Source organism: Lissotriton helveticus (genome assembly GCF_964261635.1).
Source record: "Lissotriton helveticus chromosome 1_1 unlocalized genomic scaffold, aLisHel1.1 SUPER_1_unloc_31, whole genome shotgun sequence".
NCBI lineage: Eukaryota > Metazoa > Chordata > Amphibia > Caudata > Salamandridae > Lissotriton > Lissotriton helveticus.
The window spans coordinates 96,851-111,775 of record NW_027611672.1 but is presented as its reverse complement, the minus strand read 5'-3'; the positions used below and the strand labels follow the sequence as shown (position 1 = coordinate 111,775).

General features: G+C 51.7%; 1 protein-coding gene across 2 annotated transcripts in view; it reads left to right on the top strand.

Annotated features, from left to right (window-relative positions):
- The window catches only part of LOC144805869 (uncharacterized), a 93,662-nt gene that overhangs the window by 38,529 nt on the left and 40,208 nt on the right, over positions 1-14,925 (top strand). Inside the window, exon 2 of one of the 2 annotated variants that reach the window (XM_078672349.1) lies at positions 4,366-4,435. The exons of the other annotated variant lie outside the window; for it this stretch is intronic. The gene's annotated coding sequence lies outside the window, so the exon portion shown is untranslated. The remainder of the gene's footprint in view (positions 1-4,365; positions 4,436-14,925) is intronic. 2 annotated transcript variants of the gene reach the window in all.

Here is a 14,925-nt window from a genome sequence, read left to right as displayed (position 1 = left end):
GGAGGTGAGGCCTGACCGGGGGTACCAAGGAGGAGAGGCCTGTCCAGCGGTGCCGAGGAGGAGAGGCATGTCCAGGGGTGCAGAGGAGGTGAGGCCTGTCTAGGAGGCAGAGGAGGAGAGGCCTGTCCAGGGGTTTGAGAGGAGGTGAGGCCTGTCCAGGGGTGCAGAGGAGGAGAGGCCACTCCAGGGTTGCAGTGGAGGCGAGGCCTGTCCAGGGGCGCAGAGGAGGCGAGGCCTGTCCAGGGGCGCAGAGGAGGTGAGGCCTGTCCAGGGGGCAGAGGAGGTGAGGCATGGCCAGGGGTGCAGAGGAGGAGCGGCCTGTCCAGGGGCGCAGAGGAGGTGAGGCCTGTCCAGGGGGCAGAGGAGGTGAGGCATGGCCAGGGGTGCAGAGGAGGAGAGACATGTCCAGGGGTGCAGAGGAGGTGAGGCATGTCCAGGGGTTCAGAGGAGATTAAGGCTGTCCAGGGGTGCAGAGGAGCAGAGGCCTGTCCAGGTGGCAGAGGAGGAGAGGCAAGTCCAGGGGTGCACAGGAGGTGAGACCTGTCTAGGGGTGCAGAGTAGGAGAGGCCTGTCCAGGGGGCAGAGGAGGTGAGGCCTGTCCTGGGGTGCAGAGGAGGTGAGGCCTGTTTTTGGGGTGCAGAGAAGGAGAGGCTTGTCCAGGGGGCAGAGGAGGAGAGGCCTGTCCTGGTGTGCAGAGGGGGTGAGGCCTGTCCATGGGAGCAGAGGAGTAGAGGCCACTCCAGGGGTGCAGAGAAGTGGAGGCCTGTCCAGGGGTGCAGATAAGTGGAGGCCTGTCCAGGGGTGCAGAGGAAGGGATGCCTGTATAAAGGTGCAGAGTAGGAGAGGCCTGTCCAGGGGGCAGAGGAGGTGAGGCCTGTCCTGGGGTGCAGAGGAGGTGAGGCCTGTCTTTGGGGTGCAGAGAAGGAGAGGCTTGTCCAGGGGGCAGAGGAGGAGAGGCCTGTCCTGGTGTGCAGAGGGGGTGAGGCCTGTCCAGGGGAGCAGAGGAGTAGAGGCCACTCCAGGGGTGCAGAGAAGTGGAGGCCTGTCCAGGGGTGCAGATAAGTGGAGGCCTGTCCAGGGGTGCAGAGGAAGGGATGCCTGTATAAAGGTGCAGAGTAGGAGAGGCCTGTCCAGGGGGCAGAGGAGGTGAGGCCTGTCCTGGGGTGCAGAGGAGGTGAGGCCTGTCTTTGGGGTGCAGAGAAGGAGAGGCCTGTCCAGGGGTGCAGAGGAGGTGAGGCCTGTCCAGGGGGCAGAGGAGGAGAGGCCTGTCCTAGGGTGCAGAGGGGGTGAGGCCTGTCCAGGGGAGCAGAGGAGTAGAGGCCACTCAAGGGGCGCAGAAGTGGCGAGGCCTGTCCAGGGTGCAGAGAAGTGGAGGCCTGTCCAGGGGTGCAGATAAGTGGAGGCCTGTCCAGGGGTGCAGATAAGTGGAGACCTGTCCAGGGGTGCAGAGGAAGGGATGCCTGTCCAAGGGTACAGAGTAGGAGAGGCCTGTCCAAGGGGAAGAGAAGGTGAGGCCTGTCCAGGGGCGCAGAGGAGGTGAGGCCTGTCCAGAAGTGCAGAGTAGGTGAGGCCTGTCCAGAAGTGCAGAGGAGGTGAGGCCTGTCCAGGGGGTCCTGAGGAGGTGAGACCTGTCCAGGGGTCCAGAGGAGGTGAGGCCTGTCCAGGGGTGCAGAGGAGGAGAGGCCTGTCCAGGGGTGCAGAGGAGGCGAGGCCTGTCCAGGGGGTGCAGAGGAGGTGAGGCTCCGGGTGCGGAGGAGGTGAGGCCTGTCCAGGGGTGCAGAGGAGGAGAGGCCTGTCCTGGGGTGCAGAGGGGGTGAGGCCTGTCCAGGGGAGCAGAGGAGTAGAGGCCACTCCAGGGGCGCAGAAGTGGCGAGGTCTGTCCAGGGGCGCAGAGGAGGCGAGGCCTGTCTTGGGGCGCAGAGTAGGAGAGGCCTGTCCAGGGGGCAGAGTAGGAGAGGCCTGTCCAGGGGGCAGAGGAGGAGAGGCCTGTCCAGGGGTGCAGATAAGTGGAGGCCTGTCCAGAAGTGCAGAGGAGGCGAGGCCTGTCCAGGGTGCAGAGAAGTGGAGGCCTGTCCAGGGGTGCAGAGTAGGAGAGGCCTGTCCAGGGGTGCAGAGGAGGTGGGGCCTGTCCAGGGGTGCAGAGGAAGGGATGCCTGTATAAAGGTGCAGAGTAGGAGAGGCCTGTCCAAGGGGAAGAGAAGGTGAGGCCTGTCCAGGGGCGCAGAGGAGGTGAGACCTGTCCAGAAGTGCAGAGGAGGTGAGACCTGTCCAGAAGTGCAGAGGAGGTGAGGCCTGTCCAGGGGGTCCTGAGGAGGTGAGACCTGTCCAGGGGTCCAGAGGAGGTGAGGCCTGTCCAGGGGTGCAGAGGAGGAGAGGCCTGTCCAGGGGTGCAGAGGAGGCGAGGCCTGTCCAGGGGGTGCAGAGGAGGTGAGGCTCCGGGTGCGGAGGAGGTGAGGCCTGTCCAGGGGTGCAGAGGAGGAGAGGCCTGTCCTGGGGTGCAGAGGGGGTGAGGCCTGTCCAGGGGAGCAGAGGAGTAGAGGCCACTCCAGGGGCGCAGAAGTGGCGAGGTCTGTCCAGGGGCGCAGAGGAGGCGAGGCCTGTCTTGGGGCGCAGAGTAGGAGAGGCCTGTCCAGGGGGCAGAGTAGGAGAGGCCTGTCCAGGGGGCAGAGGAGGAGAGGCCTGTCCAGGGGTGCAGATAAGTGGAGGCCTGTCCAAAAGTGCAGAGGAGGCGAGGCCTGTCCAGGGTGCAGAGAAGTGGAGGCCTGTCCAGGGGTGCAGAGTAGGAGAGGCCTGTCCAGGGGTGCAGAGGAGGTGGGGCCTGTCCAGGGGTGCAGAGGAAGGGATGCCTGTATAAAGGTGCAGAGAAGGTGAGGCCTGTCCAGGGGTCCAGAGGAGGTGAGGCCTGTCCAGGGGGTGACGAGGAATTTCAGTATTCACCACCCGAATAGCCCTCTGCAGCATTTTGTCTATTGATGTTTGTGGTGGTGGAGGAGCACAGCTTGTTTTGTTTCTGCTGGGACCTTCCCTTTCCCCCCTACATGTCACTTGGTTCTTACACCCAGTTAAGACTAGAGGTGAAAGGGGGGGACACCAGCCAACACAATTTATGCCTTTTTTTCACTGTCCACAGCAGTCCCCTATTTAGTCGTGCCCCCTAACAGACCGGAGATTTTAGTTACTTTGTGGCCCACTTCAGTCTGAACATGGGTGGAGCAGTGCAATAGTTGCCTATCACCATCTCAGTCACACAGCACTGTGTCGGGGTCCAGCTGGTTGCTATCTCAGAGTCTATACCACCAGGTCCGTGGGGGTACATGCGGTATTAAAAGGCTCACCCACTATCTTCTTCACCTCGCTGGAGCCAGTGGAATCTGCCAAGGAGAGTGGCCCAGCCCAGCCTCCTCCGGCCTGTGACGGGCAGAGACGGGCCCGCCCTTGGCGTGCGCGCATCCCGCGATGCAGGAGGGACGCTGCCTTTTTATTGCACCCCCCGGCGCGATGTCAGCTGTGCAGGAGCATGGCCCTCTGGGGGATGTAGGCGTTTGTTGGGCCGTTGCCCTCATGGCCAGGAATGGTGGAAAGTGCCGTGGAAAGAGCAGTTCACCTCACGGCAGCAGCGGAGGCTGCACTGCGAAAGCCCCCTGTCCGGTGTTCGTCCCGAGCTGCGGGAGGGCCGCTGGCTTTTTATCGTGCCCCTGGTGCGATGTCAGCTGTGCAGGAGCCTGGCCCTCTGGGGGATGTAGGCGTAATTCAAAAGAACTGGGCGATACATCCAACATGGCGCACGTTTATTGCCGTATTATAACGGCCATGTTAAAAAACGAGGTCACGCTCCAGCCTTTTACTACACGTGAGCATGACTCAGCTTTAGTTTCACTATTTCAACTCGCAACGGGTAACAGACATGCTAAGATTCGGTCTGCCCTGGGAACGAGTAGGTCACCATGCCGTAAGAGTGTTAAGCCAAGTAAAAAATGTTTTCCTTACAGGAATCGACAAAGGTGTTTGAAATGCCACTTTTGCAGCATTTTTTTAACACAATCTCCCCTCCGTGTCTTCGGGTCTGTTAATGGCAATTCTTTCCCTCCTACCTACAACACATTGTATGCTTCTTTTCTGTAGGGTTACTACAATCCCCTCCACCCGGGTTGATCAGGAGGCTTATTATTTCCTAAAAATAAGTAGTTTCTTGTAGTGGGATACTTTTTATGTTAAATGTGTTGTCTGTCCTGTATTGTCCATAGCTCACGAGTGTTTCCTACCATTTTATTTTACCATTTAATGATGCTTTCTCATAAGTGAGATAACTGATGTGTTTTATTTAGCCACATTAGATGTAAGCACTATTTTAATATTTCCTTTAAGGGCACCTGCATCACTTGCGAGGAGTACTTTGATTTCAGCGCCGATTTGACATCACCTGCCCATATGAAAGGTAGGCAGGCAATATGTACAAACTTGCATTTGTTTCTGTTTTTCTTCCTGGAACAGATACTACGAGTCTTAATTCAAATTGTATGTATTATCCTTGATGCTCACACATTAGGTGTACACAGTGCTTAATTTGTAAAATATGAAGTGCAGGTGCTCAAATGTTTGTCGGGGCGACACCTACTTTTCTCCGGCTCCACCCGCTTCCTCCACTGGATACACCCGCTTACTCTACTAGCTCCACCCATATCCTCAACTGGCACTGCTACAAGTCAGGTGTACTACCCGATCTGAATTTCAGCAAGGGAGCCTTCCTCATAGTAAGGTTTTGATAGGAGAGTCCCCTGCCCTGTGAAATTTTAGAAAAAGATTAATTCAAAAGTGCATTTAAAGCACAATTTTGGAATGAATTAGCTAAAATCACTACTGCATTGAAAAGGGACAATTTCAGTGCTCTATGTGCTGGTTTGGGGAAAGGCCAATGCTGGAGTAAGCCATTTTTACAACAGAGTCTATGAGTTCAAAGATATAACTTTTCTGGTGTGACAAAAGAAACCAAAATGTTGTGAATAACTCTAAACAGATAAAGTGAATAAAATCATGCAATACACTTGAATGAGTCAGTCACTGTCACTTCCAGTGGCCGAAGGTGCGTAATTTCACCATGCCCTTATTGTCCTAAAAATTTCAAACATTGCTCAAAGTTGTTGAACAATCACGGACGTGTAATGCTCTGTTTGGGAGCATAATGTAGCGGAGTCCCGGTATTCTTTCTCTCTCTTACTTGCTTCTATTTTTCTCTATAAATCTTCCACCCCACCCCACCCCACTGTCTACCTCTAACTCTGATTGTCTTGACTTTCTGTACTTGTCCACAGCATATTATTGGCACCATGGCATGGCTACTAGTTACATTCTGTGTGATTACAGGCGACAACTTCATGGAAGTACGCATTCCTCACAGTGAGTCAGTAGATATAATGGTTTGCAGACTAGATGCTCTTCCAATCATTGGCCTCTCTTCAGAACAATGCTAACTTGCATGCTGATGGTAATGCCTACATTATTTGAAAGTGGGTGACAGAGGTACACAGTTGTGGGTATTCGGACTGTGCATAAACGATAATAATATGTGCTAAGATACATTCCATGCACAGTCGGTGCATAGCAGTGTTGGATTCACATACATACGGGGAGGGAATTTGGTAACGAAGGCCCACAAAGGAGGTTTTATATCCGTTGTCAAGTTGTCAAGTGGAGCTATGAACAAATCTGTAATACTCGGCATAGCAAAGTACCAGTCATACATGGTGCAGCAATTATGTTGCAAGAAATTGCGGCGCAACAATAATCTAGTAATAGAAGGTGACAACCTGAACGAAGAATTGTGAGGGCAGAAGTGAATCAGTGCATAATATACCCTCAAAACGAAGCAGGCTGAAGCAACAACCCAGATGGTACAACCCACCTGGAGAGAGACAGACGAGACACAAATTCTACCAGTGGTAGACCCCTTTGCCGTCTCCACAAGTAACACCATGAATATTCCCATTTTCAATCTGTCCTCACACACACTTTCTAGCCAAGAGATATCTATTTTGAGCAAGGGACTCTCTTTTGTCCCCACCACTTACCCAAATTTTCTAGATTTACAATCAGAGTTACTTACATTTTTCCGTAAAATCAGACTCCAAACATTTTTTTCATTACATCCAGGCACCCCCAAACAATCCAACACTCCCTTTAGACCACCATCGACCTTCTCGCCATCTGCAAGCATGATCCCAAATGAAATTATTACTTTTGAAAAACTGATCCTGAAAGAAACATCACGCCTAGCTAAGTCACATTTATTTATCCCTTACAACATTTCTCTGGAAGAAAAATCTGCCATCAACTCATTACGTGAAAACTCCCAAGTTGTTATTAAACTGGCAGATAAAGGAGGTGGCATTGTGCACCAAGAGATTGACTCTTACAAAATAGAGCTACTACGTCAATTATCTAACACAGATCATTATTGTAAACTCCCCACCAACCCCACTAGAGAGTTACAAACACTAATAAGACAAGTTACTAATGAAGGACTCCACGAAGGCTTCCTTTCCAAACATGAATTCGACTTTCTCAATGTAAAAACTCCCGGAACCCCGGTCATTTATACTCTCCCTAAGATTCATAAAAGACTGGAAGACCCTCCGGGACGCCCCATTGTCTCCGGGTGTGGTTCGGTCCTCGAACCACTGGGTAATTACGTCAACTACTTTCTGAAGGACTTCGTACCTGTCACTGAATGTTATATCAAGGATACTATGTCCATGATCAATCTTTTTGAAAACCTACCATTTGTCCCCTCCTCTGAAACTATATGTACCATGGACGTGGAATCCCTGTATACGAACATTCCCCAGAGAGACTCTCTCATGGTTATGGAACGTATACTTGACGAAGACCCGGACCACACTCGATCCCCACACTATTGATTTTGCAACTTTTAGAGATCCGTCTGACTCGTAACTTCTTCACGTTTGAAGAACAATACTACCAACAGGTGCGTGGCACCTCCATGGGGGCTATTTTTGCACCAAACCTGGCTATCCTCTATATGGACTCATTGGAGCATGACACCATTCTATCTGACAGCAACCCATTTCGTTCAGGCATAAGTCACTGGAAACGCTACATAGACAACATTTTTCTTATTTGGAAAGACACAGTGGAATCACTCACACCCTTTCTCCACTGGCTCAATAACAATTGTAATGGTCTGCCCTTCACTATCGCACACAATAAAACATGCATCCCTTTTCTCGATCTATTGATTAAACACACTGATGGGAAGCTAATCACCAGCCTGTTCCGTAAACCAAGGGAACGCAATACACTACTCAGTTACAGTAGCAACCACCCACGTGCCCTGAGGGACAGCCTTCCATACTCACAATTTTTAAGAATCAGGAGGAACTGCTTCCTAAAAACTGATTACTTTAATGAGGCAAAGACCTTAAGCACCAAACTAATGTCCATAGGATATCCCAGACGCTTAGTACGTAATGCCTTGAAGAGGGCATGGTACTGTCTATGTGAAGCCTTGTTGGAACCGTGTAAGGCTTGGGCTCGGATCACTCTGGGCGATAGGAAATGGCAACAGTCGGGTTTTTGTTAATGAAGGTTTTATTTTCATGAACAAGCGATCAGTGCAGGTAGGACGACTGGATGTACGTCGAGGTGATCGGCTTCTCTCGGAACGACGACGCCGTGTTGCTGGACACACCTCCTTCTCTCTCAGGCACCTTCCCCGGACTTTATCTACGGGCTCCAGCGTCGCCGCATGCTGGGCAAAAGAGAGGCACGTATCAGGTACAGGCTCTTTGTACGTAGTTTGACAGGAGAGGGGGTGAGGAGAAACGATAACCCAGTGCTAAAAGGGAGAAGGCAGTGAATGTGACCCGAGACAGCCCACAGATGACCCTTAATGGCTTGATGACTTACGGGGCAGTCCTACCCCTCCTCCTCCCAACCCAGCCCGAGAAACGGTTACGCACCTCGAGTAGCCACACGCCTCCAGGCGAGCGGCTGGGCGAATCGCGGTGCCGGTGGCCTCCTGGCTCCTGTGTTGCCTGCGGATATCTCCTCTGCTCACGCTCCCTCCCAGCTGGTGGTTCGGGTCTGTGGTCGCCTTGCTCCTCTTCTTCTCCCGCTCCGATGCTCTCGCCGCTCCTTCCTCTTCCTCTCCTTTCCTCGGGTTCCCCGCAACTCTCTCCGCCTCCTCTTCTCCCGCTCCGATGCTCTCGCCGCTCCTTACTCTTCCTCTCCTTTCCTCGGGTTCCCCGCAACTCTCTCCGCCTCCTCTTCTCCCGCTCTCGTCGCTCCTTCCTCCTCGATACTCGTACTCTGTTCCTCGATCGCTTCCCGCCGCTCCTCCGCCTCTCTTCTCACTGTCCGCTCCTCCGTTGTACAGACACACCTGTGTTGAGTCAAGGGCGGTATTTAAAGAGCCGGACTCCACCTCTTCAGTACCTGCAGGACACTCCCAGTTAAAGGCGTAGTCACCCTCTTCTTCGTCTCAGCTAAACACCTCACCCGTCCGGTACCATTTGGGCTGCTTCGCTGTATTCACCGATGGCTGTGGAAACAAGAGGGGAGGGTCATACCATGAGTGTTCCCTTCGAGGCTTCAGGGACTCAGACCCCGCAACCCCGTTACACACCTCCCCCCCTGGACGCTTCCGGTCGGGAAGCGGGTGACGTGACAAGTAGTCCGCCCCAGTGTTACATAGACCCTTTTTGTGCCGTATGTTGAAGGCGTACGGCTGCAGCGCGTGGAACCAATGCATGACACGGGCGTTATTGGATTTGTTATGTGCCATCCATAGGAGGGGGGCATGATCAGTGTATAGGTCGAACGTGCGACCTTCCAGATAGTATGCCAGTTTGTCCACGGCCCACCTGATTGCCAGACACTCCTTCTCCACCGTGGGATACTTGAGTTCCCTAGGGAACAGTTTGCGACTGACGAATAGGATGGGGTGGTCCAGCCCATCCTTCCCTGTTTGTGACAACACCGCGCCAATCCCATAATCCGAGGCATCGGTATGTAGGGAAAAGGGACGTACGAAATCCGGCGAGGACAATACAGGGGCAGACGTTATCATCTTCTTCAGGTTATGGAATGCCTCTCTAGCAGCAACGTTGGGTTTTGAAAGGTCCGATTGTTTAAATTCCGTCTTCAGGCAGTCCGTAAGAGGGGCTGCTATCTGCGCAAACTGTGGGATAAAGCGACGATAATATCCCACCAGGCATAGGAAGGCACAAATTTCTTTCTTGGTACATGGAAATGGCGTGTCAGCAATTGCTCTGATTTTTTCTATTTGCGGCTCTATGAGCCAATGGCCAAGGAAATAACCCAGATATTTCACTTTCTGGTATGCCATCCGCGACTTCTTTGCATTGATCTTGAGGCCTGCATGTTCGAGGGTGTCAAAAACATGATGTAAATGTTCCAGGTGGGTATTCCAGTCGGGGCTGAACACCACTATGTCATCCAAATAAGCTGATGAAAATGATGAAATGTTTTTCAACACTTGGGTCATTAATCTTTGAAATGTGGCCGGGGCCCCATGGAGCCCAAAGGGCAACACTGTAAATTCGTAATGTCCGTTTTCTGTGGAGAAAGCCGTTTTATGCCGATCCTCTTCACGCAGCGGCACCTGCCAGTATCCTTTAGTGAGATCTATGGTACTTATGTATCTGGCTTCTCCGAGTTTTTCTATCAGCTCGTCGATGCGTGGTATGGGAAACGCATCAAAGGTGGATATTTAATTCAGGGCCCTGAAATCCATACAAAATCGGCGTGAGCCATCCGGCTTTGGAACCATAACAATCGGACTGGACCAATTGCTTCTGGAAGGTCTGATGCCGCCTAGGTCCAACATATCTTTAACTTCTTGTTGTATTGCTCTCCTTCGCGCTTCAGGGATACGGTATGGCCTTATTTTAACTATCTTTCCCGGTATGGTCTCTATTCTATGTTCCGCTAGGTTGGTTCTACCAGGGAGGTCCGAAAAGATTTTAGCGTGCTTTTGTAACATGTCCTGTAACTCTTTCCTTTCGTGATCCATGAGCTCTTCGTTTATTACCAGCTGTTCCAGAGTGTTTTGTTGTGGCAGTTCGGGGACTGAGGTCAGGTGTATTCTGGTGGGAGGGGCCCGGACCACTTCTTCAGCATATTTATGTGATATACTTGCTGTTTCCTGGATTGTACCTGAAGTCTGTAACTGGTGTTCCCTATGGTATCCACTACTAGATATGGGCCGCTCCACTCTGCCTTAAATTTTTGAGTGGTCGATGGTAACAGCACCAATGCCCAATCTCCTTTTTGCAGTTTTCTCCATCTTTTTCCTCTGTCATAGAATCCCTTTTGTTTCTGTTGTTGTTTCTCTAGATTTGTATAGGCCAGGTCTCTTAATTTGCCCAGTTTGGATCGTAATTTCTGTGCGCACTCGAGCGTTTTCATTGTTTCTTCTGGTGTTTCATTCTCCCACGCCTCCTTGGTCATGTCGAGTAGAGACCGAGGTTGCCTCCCATACAGGAGCTCAAAAGAGGAACACCCCAAGCTACTTTGTTTCTGTCCGCGGATAACATATAGTGCTAGAGGCAGGATTTGGTCCCATTCATTACCATTCACTTCTGGCATCTTTCTCAGAGTCGTTTTCAAGGTGCGGTTGTATCGCTCAACTAGCCCATCTGTTTGCGGGTGATAGACAGCGGTCCGTATTTGGTGGATGTTCAACAACTGACATACTTGTTTCATAAGGCGTGATATGAATGGGGTCCCCTGGTCAGTAAGGATTTCCTTGGGGAATCCCACTCGGCTGAATAATTCCAACATCTTATCTGCGACTTGCTTGGTGATGGTACTAGACAGGGGGAATGCTTCTGGAAACCTGGTAGAATAGTCGACCATGACCAGGGCATATTGATTGCCTTTTCTGGTTTTCGGTAGCGGACCTATAATGTCCATGCCTACTCTCTCGAACGGGGTGCCGATGATTGGTAAGGGTTGCAAAGGGATGGCTGCCGGGCGGGTCATGTTCCTTTTTTGGCAGGTCTCACATGTCTGACAGTATATCATAGTATCTTTGTATATGCCTGGCCAATAGAAATGTCTCAAAATATTTTGTGTGGTCTTCTCGGCTCCTGTATGTCCTGCTACTAGGTGAGCGTGCGAGAAAAAGAGCACTTGTTCCCGGAAGGCTACAGGAACCAAAAGCTGTTCTGGGTCATCCTTCTGCCCTTGTCTGTACAACAAATCGTTCTTTATGTAGAACCTGGGGTATACTGGAGGACTACGACCTTGGTTTTGCTGTGCACTTTCCCATGCGTTGAATAATGTGGCATCGTTTGTTTGCGAAAATCTAAAACTTCTGTCTAACACCCATGGATCGGAGGACAACAGTGCTGACACGGGCTTGGGCCGTCTCTTTTCTTTAGGTAGGCTATTATCGAACATTTCTAGAAAAGCAGGGTTGTCAGTCCCTATGATGAGGTCTTCGGGTAGGGAAGACAACACTCCGACTTTGACAGATTGAGGCCCACCCTTCTTGAGAACGAGAGGTAGTTGGGCAACAGGGTATGGCTTCACATCACCGTGAACACATCTTATGTTCACGATCTCTCTGGGTAGGAACTGTTCGGGTTTTACAAGGGAGGTCTGCACCACTGACTGCCTACAGCCAAAGTCGAGTAGAGCTTTGATGGAAATCCCATTCACCCCCACACTCACTCTGAATGCTTGTCCCATCTCGGCGGAGTATAGCACGGTCTTCGGTAAGTATCCGACCTCCATCGGTTCTTCTAAGTTTTTTCTCCGGGGGCACAATCTTGCTATGTGTCCCCAGTTGCCGCAATCAAAGCACTGCGGTCCTTGGTGGACAGGAGCATCTGATCTCCAGGTGCGTTGTTTCACTGGTTCCGGTATCCTTGGTTTTTTTTTTCTGTTCTGGCAGGAAGTCTTGGTTTCTCGGGTTCCCACTGGGCATGGGGGAGGCTGGGCTCGTGAGAAGGTGGTTGCCATTTCCACTGCTTGTGCGGTCGTGAGATTACGGTGCTGTCTCAACCACCGTTGAGAGGCATAGGGAAGGGACTCCAAGAACTGCTCAAGGTATACCCTGTCCATTATCTCTTTCTTTGTACACACAGCGGGGGTAAGCCACTTATCGGCAGCCATCTTGAGTCTGACGAAAAGTGTCTTAGGGGTTTCGCCAGGTACTCCTTTCTCCTTTCTGAATCGTAAACGATAAGCCTCTTGGTCCAATCCCAAATGATCGAGGATAATTCTCTTAATGTCTGTGTATGAGGTATCTCCATTGGGATTGGCTACCTGATAGGCTGCCTGAGCTTCTCCCACAAGCTGAGGTGCCAAAAAGAATGGCCATTTCACCACGGGCCATCCACACGCTCTCGCTGCTCTTTCGAAATTGAGGAGGAATGTATCGGCGTCTTCTCCTGGTTGATACTTCTATAAAGCTACGCCACTAGGGTTTTGGTGAGCCCCTCCTCCTGTTACCGGTGTGCTGATTATCGTGGGGTCAAGGGCATGGGCCGTCACCGCAGCCTTGATGATCTCCCTGTCCGCGTCCGCGGACCGTATTTGCTGCTCCATCACCCATTCTAGTCTTTCCTGCCCTTTGACCAGTTGCTGTAGTAATTCGTCCATCTTTGTTAAACAGATGGCGCTGCTGCCTGCATTCTCCACCACTGTAAGGCTTGGGCTCGGATCACTCTGGGCGATAGGAAATGGCAACAGTCGGGTTTTTGTTAATGAAGGTTTTATTTTCATGAACAAGCGATCAGTGCAGGTAGGACGACTGGATGTACGTCGAGGTGATCGGCTTCTCTCGGAACGACGATGCCGTGTTGCTGGACACACCTCCTTCTCTCTCAGGCACCTTCCCCGGACTTTATCTACGGGCTCCAGCGTCGCCGCATGCAAGGCAAAAGAGAGGCACGTATCAGGTACAGACTCTTTGTACGTAGTTTGACAGGAGAGGGGGTGAGGAGAAACGATAACCCAGTACTAAAAGGGAGAGGGCAGTGAATGTGGCCCGAGACAGCCCACAGATGACCCTTAATGGCTTGATGACTTACGGGGCAGTCCTACCCCTCCTCCTCCCAACCCGGCCCGAGAAACAGTTACGCACCTCGAGTAGCCACACGCCTCCAGGCGAGCGGCTGGGCGAATCGCGGTGCCGGTGGCCTCCTGGCTCCTGTGTTGCCTGCGGATCTCTCCTCTGCTCATGCTCCCTCTCAGCTGGTGGTTCGGGTCTGTAGTCGCCTTGGTCCTCTTCTTCTCCCGCTCGGATGCTCTCGCCGCTCCTTCCTCTTCCTCTCCTTTCCTCGGGTTCCCCGCAACTCTCTCCGCCTCCTCTTCTCCCGCTCCGATGCTCTCGCCGCTCCTTCCTCTTCCTCTCCTTTCCTCGGGTTCCCCGCAACTCTCTCCGCCTCCTCTTCTCCCGCTCTCGTCGCACCTTCCTCCTCGATACTCATACTCTGTTCCTCGATCGCTTCCCACCGCTCCTCCGCCTCTCTTCTCACTGTCCGCTCCTCCGGTGTACAGACACACCTGTGTTGAGTCAAGGGCGGTATTTAAAGAGCCGGACTCCACCTCTTCAGTACCTGCAGGACACTCCCAGTTAAAGGTGTAGTCACCCTCTTCTTCGTCGCAGCTAAACACCTCACCCGTCCGGTACCATTCGGGCTGCTTCGCTGTATTCGCCGATGGCTGTGGAAACAAGAGGGGAGTTACAAACCGAAACCTAAAACTGCCACTGAACAATTGGTTTGTGTTACAACTTTCTCTCCAGTCTCTAATGCAATTCGCAAGTCAATCAAAAAAACGGGCATGTCTTGAATGCAGGCGTTCTAGAACTAGGCACGCCCCTCTTTGCTTTTAAGAAAAGTAAAAATATCAAAGATCAGTTGGTTCACGCTGCCTTGCCCGTCACCAACCACCCTGACTGCACTCTCAATGACATCTGGGCCCTTACACCCCTTACAGGTCATGCCAAATGTGGAAATTGTGTGGCCTGTGAATTCACTATTGAATGCAAGGAATGTGTGTATAAAGATCTGAGACATGTATTGACGGGCTTAACTAATTGTAATACATGTAATGTAGTGTATGCCATCTTTTTCCCATGTAACATGCTGTACATAGGTCAGACGTCACAGCAAATCCGACTGCGCATTTCACAACACCGGAGCAGATTAAGGTGCAAGACGGCCAATGCTCCCTTGGTCGGGCACTTCACCCAAAAAGGACATTCAGAGAATGATATCAGATGGACTGTGATCACTGCTATCAAATTGCCGCCCAGAGGTGATGATAAGTCAAGAATCCTTAACAAAGAGGAACTTAAATGGATTTTGAAGACTGATAGCCTCAACACAGGTCTAAACCTACTTGAAGATTGGAACACTTTGCTCTAGACTCCCTAGCCTATGACTCTGAACTTTTACAAGTATACCAATTGTGAGCATCTAATAGACTATAACTCGGCAGCAATATGAACAGCTACCATCATCCCAGGAAGCAAATGGCAACACCGGTTATAATTTTACAAGGCTGTGTACTTACCACTGTAGGTTGTGCAAGGTTACGATAACCGTTTTCCTCTCCTTAATTCTGTTCGGAATGTATGTATTATTGAAATTCATGTCACGAGTCCCAGGACTCAACACATCCGGACACCACCCTAAGATGGCCACCCACTCATCCAGGCATGCCCACTTGCACCACTACCTCCAATCCAAGCCCCGGGTTCATCACCAACCCCCTCTAGGTTCCCTACAGTGGTTCTCATTGGCTGCCTACCTCTGACTGTTCCAAAATGGCCACCACCGTTGGTTCATACACCCTGGCCAGTCCCTCTCCGCTTTTTACTCCGGATCACATGGGTCTCCCGGCACCTATCACTGGCAATATAATGCCTCG